At 48.3% G+C, this 10263-nt stretch overlaps 1 protein-coding gene across 1 annotated transcript in view; it reads left to right on the top strand.

Annotated features, from left to right (window-relative positions):
- The first annotated feature begins 286 nt into the window (after positions 1 to 286).
- Positions 287 to 10263, top strand: part of SFMBT2 (Scm like with four mbt domains 2) — a 112418-nt gene continuing 102441 nt past the window's right edge. The window contains 1 exon segment of the mRNA XM_040546600.1: positions 287 to 429. The gene's annotated coding sequence lies outside the window, so the exon portion shown is untranslated.

Below are 10263 nucleotides of genomic sequence, written 5' to 3'. Positions count from 1 at the left end.
CTCGGCTAGCAGCACTGCTGGCTTTGGGGCATTTTATGGGACAAAAATTGCGCGCAAGGCGAGACCCCGCTGCGCGCTTCCCTGCGCGGCTCCCCGGTGATGCCGGCTGGTGCAAGGAGGGGGGGGGAGAGATGCGGGGGATTTTCTTTTCTTCTTTTTTTTTTTTTTTTTTTGAAGCTGCTGAAAAAGGTCACTGAAGGAGTTGGCTGCTAAATAAAAAAAAAAAAAAAAAAAAAAAAAGCCCTAAAAAGAGCGGCAGGCATGCGCACTGCGCGGATGCCATATTGGAATGAAGCTGCCGCGGGTGCGGGCGCAGGGACGGCTCCGCGCAGCGCCGCGCACCGCGGGCTCCCGCTGCTGAGGCGCGGAAAAAAAAAAAAAAAGAAAAAAAAAAAAAAGAAAAATTTTAACCCCCTCAAACTTCCTCAGGTAAGGCACCGCATCCAGCAGCACCTCCCGGGACTCTCCTTGCTGGCATTTCTCTTTATTTATTAATTTTTTTTATTTTTTAATTTATTATTTTTTTTTTTTTCGCAGCGCTTGGGTGGAGAGAGTCGGGTGGATTTTTTTTTTTTTTTTTTTTTTTTCTTATTCTAAAGGAAAGCCGAGGGATGGAAGGTGGCCGTGGGTGTGTTGTGTGGAGAGGTGGAGTTGTTGGGAAGTGTTTGCGGGAGGCTTGCGGGGCTGCTGGGGCACAGCCCCGGCTGGAGCCGGTACCTGCGCTCGGCTTTGCGGCTGCCGCTCCCCGCGCACCCTCCCCGGGCACTGCGGCCGCAATTCCCCGCCCGGCTGTCAGCGGGTTCTTTTCCTGGCATACTCTGCATGCCCTCATTTCTCCCTCTCTTTTTCTTCCTTCCTTTTTTTTTTTTTTTTTTTTTTGTCCCCCTCTTTAAAGTAATTTATCTTTTTGGGGTCTTCCCTGACATCCTTCGGGGGCATCCTTCGCATGCAACCCCCCTTTCAAATTGCTGCGTGTCTCGGAAAGAGTTATTTTGGGTGTGTTTTTTTTTTTTTTTTTCTTTTCTTCCGAATCTGCAAGGGTGAAAAAAAAAAAAAAAAAAAAGCCGCCGCAAATAGCGGGGAAGAAAAAGAAAAGAAAAGAAAGCAATCAGCTGTGCCAAAACGTGCAGCCCTGATCTCTACATATTTTCCCCTGTAGCGCTCCCGAACTGCGGTAAATGAATATTTATAAAGCTTGTCAGTTCAACATGGCGGGTTAAGGTGTCTTTAAAACTGAAAATAAACATTTTGAGGGGAGAAAAAGAGGGAAGCCAAGGTGTCACACGTTGGCTCAACTCTCTTTTGTTGCTCGGAGAGGTGCGCCGGTGAATTAAACGCAGAGAGGTGGGGATGGGATCGGTCCTCGGGGTCCCCCCCCCCGCAGGACTCACTGGTGGGAAAAGTACAGGGGATTTGTGTGTGCTGGGAAGGAACCATGAGAAGGGGCACGCAGACTTCGCAGCCCGTCCGATTTGCCTTTGAATGCCAAAATCGCAGGCGTGCCACGAGAGAGAGCTAAAAAAAAAATGCCGAGAGACGCGGCGATGATTTATTTTGCATTAACAGTAGACATGTCGTGGGATGAGATGTCCTGTTGGAGCTGTCAAGCCTTCCCCGCTCGACGCAGTCAACCGGGGATGTGCTTTTATTTTTCCCCCCCCTCCTCTGTTGTTTAACAAAAATGCTCAGAAATTGCCGTGCATGGAAGTCGGGGCTGCCAAACAAGTGGCTTTACCAGTGCACGCCGCAACGAGCATCTCTTGTGCGGAGAGACCCTAAAAAGCCCACGACGGCGGAGGCGACTCGCAGCTTTTGCAAAGCAAGCAAATGAGAGTTTGCGAGGAGTTTGCAGGGAGTTGTTTGTGCTCTCCCCTGCTGCCGTCTGCAAATGCATTTTTCGGGGGAGTGGAGGAGCGAGGCTGGCTCTGAGGCAGGAGAAACTTCCTTGTTCCAGTGCCGGGACCGCTCTGGTGCTGCTGCCCGGGGATCGTTTCGCCGTGGTTGCAGGGTGTTAGCGTGGGGCCATCCGTATTTTACAGCCCTGGGAAGTGATGGGAAGCTCCAGCATCGCGGGGATGGAGAAGCCAGGGAGGATCCTTGGGGGAAGATTTCCCTGAGCCTCTTGGAGATGCTCTCCGGAAACCCACCATGCTTTTAGTTAGCAGGAGGGGTTGGAGATGCCGTTTGCCCATCGCAGCATGCTCGCTGAGGTTTTGCCTTCCAGCGGGGCTCTCTTCCATCTTCCCACCCCATTTTTCCCCTCTGTCCAGTCTCCGTTCCCAGTCAGGACCAAGTTTTGCCACTCAGGGAGCCAGCACACTCATGTCGCAGGGGTGGGGACAGTGGGGACGAGGGAGGGGGAAGGATTCTGACCTGTTATCAGAAAATAGCATTAATTATAAGCAGAGCTGCTTGGGGGGCAAACAGCGGTGGGACTGAGCTTGCAAAATCCGAGTGGAGTGGAGTGGTGTCAGCCTGTGGTATCTTCTGTGGGGTGGGAAGGGATGGAGCCATTGCAAAACGGGGAAAAATCTCCCCCATCCCTGCCCTGCATCTCCCCCTCCCCACGTGCCCTGCCCCTTGGCAGAGGGGCTTTTGAAGGCAGTTTGTGCCCCCGGACACTGAGGCGGGAGATGTTGTAGCAGAAGGAGCTGGAGGCTGAGCAGAAAAGCAACTCTGGTGGGGCTCCTGCTGTGGATGGGGGCATGGAGGGGGTGCACGGGTCTCTGCAGATCCCTCTCTACTTGGGGTATTGCCCCCCCCCCCTTTTTTTTTTTTTCATTAAAGGAATCTGCTTAAAAGTAGAAAAAGCAGCCTAAAATGGCACTTGCAAACTGTGCTTTCTGATGGGAACACCTCGCTTTGCACCAGTGCTGCCCACTTCAGGCTCTGCAGCCAGCCCCCCACCCAAGATGGGGTGCAACCCCCCCACCCTCCAGGGCAGGGAACACCCCATCACCCACAGGGGCTGTGTTTATAGGACAGCTTTGCTCCCCCCAAATCTTTGCTCCTATTTCCCCCAAAGAGAGGGGATCCTGCACAAGCACTTCTGATTTCCTTTGCTGGGGGGCAAGGGGATTATTTGCTGGTGGGCTCTGCAGGAGTTGGGGGGAGTGTGTGAGGCAGGTTTGCTCTCAGGGTTTGGGATCGTAGCCCAAGGGAACAAGGACACAAGTGGCCTGTTTTTTTCCTTTTTTCCCTTTTTTCCCAGCAAATTATTTATGGAAAGGAAGAAAATAGTCTCACAAGTCTAATAACTTCAGTGTTTATAAAGGATTAGATCCTAATAACGCCTCTGATAAGATGGAGGCTCGGTGTAATCTGTTACTAAGTGAAAATGTAAAAGCCATTTAAATAGATAGAGCAAAGAGATGCTGGGCAACTAGCGCATTGCAAACAAAAAGGAAATAATACCTTTTTACTGATTTTTTGGGGTGCAGAGCATAACAGGATAGTAGGCAGCTGGTATCATTTCATTTATATATTGAGAAAACATTTACAGATATTCAACAGATGTTTTCAGGATGCTGCAGAGGTGGAGAGTGTGTGGCACAGCTGTAAGAACATCTGTAGAAGGCAGTATATAGTTGTGTGGCTGTGATTATGAGTGATAATTGACTGGCTGGACAGACAGCTGATGTTTTAATGAAACATTTATTAAAACTTTATGACGGTGTTGCCAGAAATAGAATAAATACTGCAACTGTCAGCTCTTTAGTCTAGTAATGCTTTTTTCCCCCATGGCTTGTGCTGTGCAGGGTGGGCTGACCCCTTAAATAAAATAAATAAAGTAAATAAAGTAAATAAAATAAATAAAATAAATAAAGTAAATAAAATAAATAAGTAAAATAAATAAAATAAAATAAATAAATAAAATAAAATAAATACATGTATGTATTTCAAGTTGCTTTTCCAGGCCTTTTTGCAGGGATGTGGCCACAATATGGGCCTCCAAAGGGATGTGGAAAATACCTTGTTGTGGGACAGGCCATGAGAAAGAAGGTGCTGTGTTGTTTCTTCAAGGACTTTTTGCTGGCTAAATTCACATTGTTGTAGGATGGGGGGGTTTGGTGGTACCAGGGATGGTGGCTGAGGAAGGTGGCTACTCCCTGCTCATGTCCGAGTGACAAAGTCATGAAAGTTGTGGAAGCTCCAAGAATCAGGCTGCGGAGATGAAGCATAGAGAAGGAGGAGCCAGAGGCACGTTTCTGAAGGTGCCCAGGGAAAAATTAACGGGGTGGCCACTTTTCAGATGACCTGAAGGTGATAGAAGCGTCCCAGGTCCTTTATTACTGTGTATTGACACGTGCCATGGATCGACTGGTGCAGCCGGGCCCCCGGTGCAGAAAATGAGATGCTGTTGGTAACAGTGATGCTGCTTGCTGAATTTGTTCTATCCCTGTGATGCTCTAGTCCTCAGGAGCAGTTATTTTAGAGTGTCCGGTGGTACCTTGCCAACATTTAAGTCTCATCGTTTCAAACTATCTGTCGATCTTTTTACAATAGTCATCTCTGATGAAGCCAGTCAAATCCACCCTTTGGGTTTTCAGTCAGAAGATTTATATTAGCTTTGTTTTCTGTGTCTTAGGTGGCACTCCCATGGTGAGTAGAAGTGTTTGGGTTGCAGAGCAGGGGGAACGCAGAAGTATGAGCAAAAGGCTTTGTCACTGACATTTAACAGCTCCTGAAAAAGTTTATTTTGAGATCAGCCTTTTTGCAAGGCCTAAACAAAGCGTTCTTGAGAGGGCTGGTTTGGAAAGTGTGATCACAGTTACTCCACTTTCATGAATCAGAAACGTTTGTTCTAAAATTAAATAGTAATAAAAAGCCATAAAATCCCCCGAACCAGGCAGATCTTGACAGCTGACCGAAAGATCATTTCTGAGTAGGTGTGAAGCTTAAAAAAAGGTATGTGCGGAATCTAGGCTATTTTTTCCTCGTGCTCGTGATTCTTGCTTTCGTGATTAATGCTCCAAACATCACCAGGTGGCTTGTGCAAGGGAGCCCTGATTGCTTGGGCAAAGTCCTGAGCTCCAGTTTGAATATAAGTTATTGGGAGGGTGCGAGGCCACACATCGGGATGCTCTGCTCTGTGGGGCATTCATTCTGGATGACCTGGGGCATGCCGCTCGCATGTTCGCTGTGGCATCTCTCAGAGGCCGCTTGTGGGATGAAAGGGAATCCAGTCGGTCTTGTCTTGGAGCAAAGGGGTGGAATTAGCCCCCTAAATGTGACTTGCAGGCCTCTGAATTAAAATGTCTTCTGGAGTTTGGTCCTGGATAGACCTTGGCAGGGGCTGCTGTCTGCTCTTTACTTGTCCCAGGGGAAGGGAAGGGGTGGCAGGAGATGTCCATGAGGGCTGCGATTTGGTTTTGCAGATCTTCCCACTTCATGGAGCTCATCTGGATGTAAAGCACTGAGAGGGATGTAAATACACACAGGACTAAGCCCAAGTGCTGATCAGCTGTGCTGTGTAAATGAACCAAACAGTGCCAGGAACCTAAAATGTCATTTTTCCTAAAAAGCGTTGGAATCAGATGGCAGATGTTTCCTTTTTTTTTTTTTTTTTTTCCCTAGTTTGTGTATTTTTATTTATTTATTTATTTATTTGGAGAGTGGCTCTTGACTGCTGCAAGGCACCACGGTGTAAAAGGCAGCACTCATTTCCCCGGGCAATGGGAGTTCTGGCTGGTGAGAGGCTTCTGAATTGGACTCTAAATGAAGTCCGTGAAAACAGTGTTTTGTGTTTCCCTCTGGTGACTTGGCTGATTGGTCCCTTTGTGGGGGTCTGAGTGATTTTTTTTCTTATTTTTTGGTCCACGTGGCTGGTGCTAGATGAGATGTTTTGGGATGATAAGCAGCTGTGCGTGTTCGTTACCCCTCTAAAAGGCTTCCTTGTTTCCGACACAGGGGTGGCAGAAGAAGGGGCACTGCAGATGGTTGATGTTGCTGCTCTGCTTCTTCCCTGCATGTTTTTTTTTTTTTTTTGCCTTTGTAAAGGACAGTGTTGGGGATGTCAGCTGAGTCTGCTCCATGGCCCTGATTCAGCCGAGCACTTTAAAAGATGCTTAATCTTAAATATGCCACGTTCCCAAAGCAGCTGGTGTTTGGTGAGTGCTGAACGTGTGTGGAAGCACACACCAAGGTGGGGCTGAGTCACGGGGACTGCCTGTTGAATCATGGAGAAGGTGACAGCCACCTAGCAGGTGATGGAGCAACCTGGAATGGGAAAGGTTAGCACGTGGCGACTTCCCTCTCCCTGTCCTGGCACCTTCTGCTGACATTTAGCTCTCTGCAAAGAGGATGTAAAATAGCCATGCTGTGGCAGGAGGGGATTTCACAGCTGCTTGGGATGAGCATAAATAATTCAAGCGCAGCACAGGGGAGAGGTGCCCGCTTGGCTTGTCTTGCTGTTCGGGGCAGAGCAGGAAATTGGTTTCAGGCCAGATCCTGCCATCAGCACCCCCCAGGTGTCTGGTGTGGGCGCTGAGCATGCAGGTTCGTGCCCTGCACGCATGGCCTATGGGATGCTTGAGGAGGGGATGTCCGGGGTTAGCAGGCAGGGGTACCGGTGTGGCAGTGATGCTGTGCTTGGTTATAAACCTTCCAGCTCAGGTGGAAGAAGGGAAATTTAAGGAAAAAGTGGTTTTAATTTTAGAGGTTTGATCTAGTTCTTACTGAAGTCCATGGCAGGTTTTTGCTTTAAGTCTATCTCTGAGTCCTTAGGCTGCATTTATGCACAGGGCAGCTAAGAGTGGGATGAGTACCTCAGCCAGACATCTGTGTGCTTGCCTCTCATCTGTCTTTTTTTTTTTTTTTTCCCTAATACTGCAGGGCTTTTCACTGTAAACAAGTTAGTTGCTCTAATTAGGTTTATTTTACTTTCTGTCATCTTATCTCGCTGCTATTTATCTCCATGCGTATCTTGGACTTCGTGGTATGCTGGGTGGAGAGGAGGAGAAAATGGCCTAGTGAAACAGGTCTTTCTCCGTCAGCCTCAAAGTGTGAGGCATTTGGCACCAGGGCAAGGAGAGAGCAGTGCAAGGACCTGCTCAGTTACAGAGGCCTGTCACCACCTCGCATAATCCCTTTTTGACCACGTGTCTGCAGAGAGCTTGATTCCCATCCTTCTTCTCTTTCAGGATGCCAAATCTGGACCCTCCCCACTCCGATGATTCTTCTGTTTTCCCATTTTTGCATGTTTTCCCTCCAGGATTAGTTGTTTTATTTTCCGTGCTAGTGTCCAAATGATACAGGTGCAATAAAAAACCCTGCTTGACAGGGCAGAAAGATCAGCCCTATTGAGTGGCTGGGGCAGGAGGGCTGGAGGGACCTCCAGGGCTTGTGCAGACCATCTTTAACCTTAGAGCAGGAGTAGCTGTAGCAGGACCTTTATCTGGACAGATCAGCATCCGCACACCTCCAAAAAGGGAGCCTCAGTGCCCTTCCCACAGTCTATTCCACTTCCTCACCAAATTCATTATTAGTGATTTTCTTTCCTGTGCCCAAATCAAATGCCTCCTCCTGTAGTTTAAACCCAAACCTTCCTGTTCTATTCACCAAGAACATGGAAAGCAGATTATTCTCTTCCTCTGGTCAGTGGTTTGTTACATATTTGTATTTTTTGAACATTTTTGGTTCGCTGGATTAGGTGAAATTTGTTTCTTCCACCTTAGAGTATATCTACACCAACACATCGCTGTTTGAAGCGGTGATGTGCCCCTAATCAAATCCTGCGGGGTATTCAACGTGAAGGAGAAATTGTCACTTGATATAAATGAAAACATTGGGCGAGGGGAGCGCTCGGATAAATAAATAAATAAATGAAAGGACAGGAATTTGGAAGAAGTGATCCTCAAAAGGTTTCCAACTGGTACTTTGTCTGAGAAGAGAGACAGGCTCTTTCTCTGAGCGGTGAAAGCTGCTCCTTGATGTGTTCAATAGCCCTTCTGAACGAGCCTCCGTTCGCATTGTGCAGATGCTTGGGGGGTGTAAATATTGTGGCAGGCTGCCACTAGCAATCCTGCATGAAGTATGGTTTTATTTAGGGACCTCTGCCTGGAGGAGCGGGCTTTCTTCTCAGGCACGGCTTTAGTCGGGGGCATCGTTGTGTTAAATGAAACGGGAGATTTGCAGCATTGCCTGTGAGCTGGCTTTTGGGGGAAGCTGGAGACCGCATTGATCGCCCTGGGATGCCTGCATGTTTTTGGAGGTGGTCTCTGAGCTTTGAAAAAGGTCACCTGCGTTGTTTAAGGCAAAGACTGCACATCCAGACTTTTAGACCTGGCAGAAAGCGTTGCTGACTTGACCTGAGCTGTAAAACGTAGAGGTTGTGTGTTGAGATTTGCAGTGTGGCTACTGGGGAGACTGAGCCCAGCGTTTACTGGGGCTGGGATCCACTGGGACACATGTATCTCCAGGCAAGCAGGGAAAGGAGCTCAATATTGGGTCAGAAACCCAATGAAGGGTGAGCCCCAAAGAGGCAAAAGGGGATGCTGTGGAGGAGAATGCTTTAGGGTGGGCCAGGGATTGACTTGGTTCCTGTTTGCCCTGACCATTAGGTGATGACTGGTCTCATACTGTGTCCCATGGGTCACAAGGTGCCTTCATGGTCACCGAAGAAGGGGGGGAGAGCCTGATTCAAGATCAATCTTGAGGTGGTTTATCTGCCTGCATCCTAGACCTAATCCCGCAGGGCTGAGTTCACTCTGAGTGCAGAACTAGTGCTGTTTGGCTCCTTGAGTTTGCTGGTGGATATCTAAAATCTTAGCAGGTGCTGTGCCAGCACAGGGACCCTCCCCAGGGCTGGTGGTGTGGTGCAAGCTTAGGTTGTCTCGCTTCAGCCCCGCAAGTTGCCCTGTGCAGGTTTCTCTCAGCTAGCTGTAAAGGAGGGTCTAGGTAAAAGAAATCCCACCAGCATATCTAGGGTTGAGCTCTGCAAATGCAGAGAGCCCAGGGACCCCCCCAACCATATCCCCGTTAGGGGCTCTTTGCCAAGGACATGGGGCCACGCTGGCAGCCCTGACTCCAGCCCCACAGCAGGTGCAGCAAGGCTGCGATGCTCATCACCCTCACTGAGAGGTGGGACCTCCAAGTCACTGAATGTTACTGAATACTGGGGCAGGGGCCAGATCCTTTGGAAAGCATTGGGGTTGGTGCTTCTCCTCCGTTCAGGATTCAGCAGTACGTTGGCATAAAGTGATGGACATAAATTATCCAGATAGGAAGTTTCAAGGATATAGGATCTCTTTTGCATCCTCTGTTCCAGCAGCCTACCTTTTTTATGTCAGGCCCTATTAACCAAGAATGTGTTGGAGGGGGAAGGTGAGTTTTTTAGGAGTAACTCCAAGGGAGAACCCAAGGGTGCTGGGTTTGTGTGTGTGTGTGTACCTCTCCCTACAGAAGCTTATTCCAAAGGAAGGAAAAACAGGGTGGAGTGCACAGGGGACAAGAAATGTAAAATGGTGTGAGAAAGCCAACGCCAGCACTTATTCAAAGAGCCAATATTGATAGAGATGACAAGGCAGCATGTTTGAGATAATGATGTGGCTAAGACTGACAGCCGTGGGAAGAAGCAAATAAAAGAGATTCTTTTTTATATTGGCTGGCTTTTCCTGCCTGTGAATTAAAAGTCTGGATGTGAATTAAATACCGGGGGAATGGGAGCTGCGTGGGGGAAGCATCGGATCGGTTCGAACCACCACTGTGCAAACACAATGAACACGGGATCTGAAACCAGGGGCTTTTTTACCCCCTCCCTCTTTCAGTTGCATTTTGTAATCCCTTTCCTTCTGTTCCTGCCTGATGCAGTGTCACCTTGAGCATCTTTTGCTGGTTTCCCATCCCCTGGTTTACTTGTGGTCCTTAATTTGAGACAGCACGTTTCTTTGGATGGACGGAAATCAGCGAAGGGCAGCATGCGGTGCTTGTTTGGTGGTGGCAGGCAGGTCGGCATGCTGCTGTTAGTGTGGCTGGGGACTCCGTTTGAAGTGTTAATTAGCAGCAATTAATAAGAAGAGAAAAATTAATACCCTATGTCAGCTTTCTTTGCTAGTTAGTTATATCAACTCAGGCTCAGAGCTATCTTGGAGCTTGTGTTTGCACAGGAGTTTGGTCTTGTTGTATGGTGTTGGGAGGATACTCAAGCGCTCTCCTACCATGAACTATGAACCATTTATTCCCAAAATAAGAAGATAAACCATAGCCTCTGGCAGATCCAGTTTTCTTGGAATGTGAATACTCTTGATGAGACACCTCAAAATC

Source organism: Cygnus olor, chromosome 1 (genome assembly GCF_009769625.2).
Source record: "Cygnus olor isolate bCygOlo1 chromosome 1, bCygOlo1.pri.v2, whole genome shotgun sequence".
Taxonomy (NCBI): Eukaryota; Metazoa; Chordata; class Aves; order Anseriformes; family Anatidae; genus Cygnus; species Cygnus olor.
The sequence above is the reverse complement of the archived record's forward strand: the minus strand, read 5'-3'. Positions and strand labels throughout refer to the sequence as shown.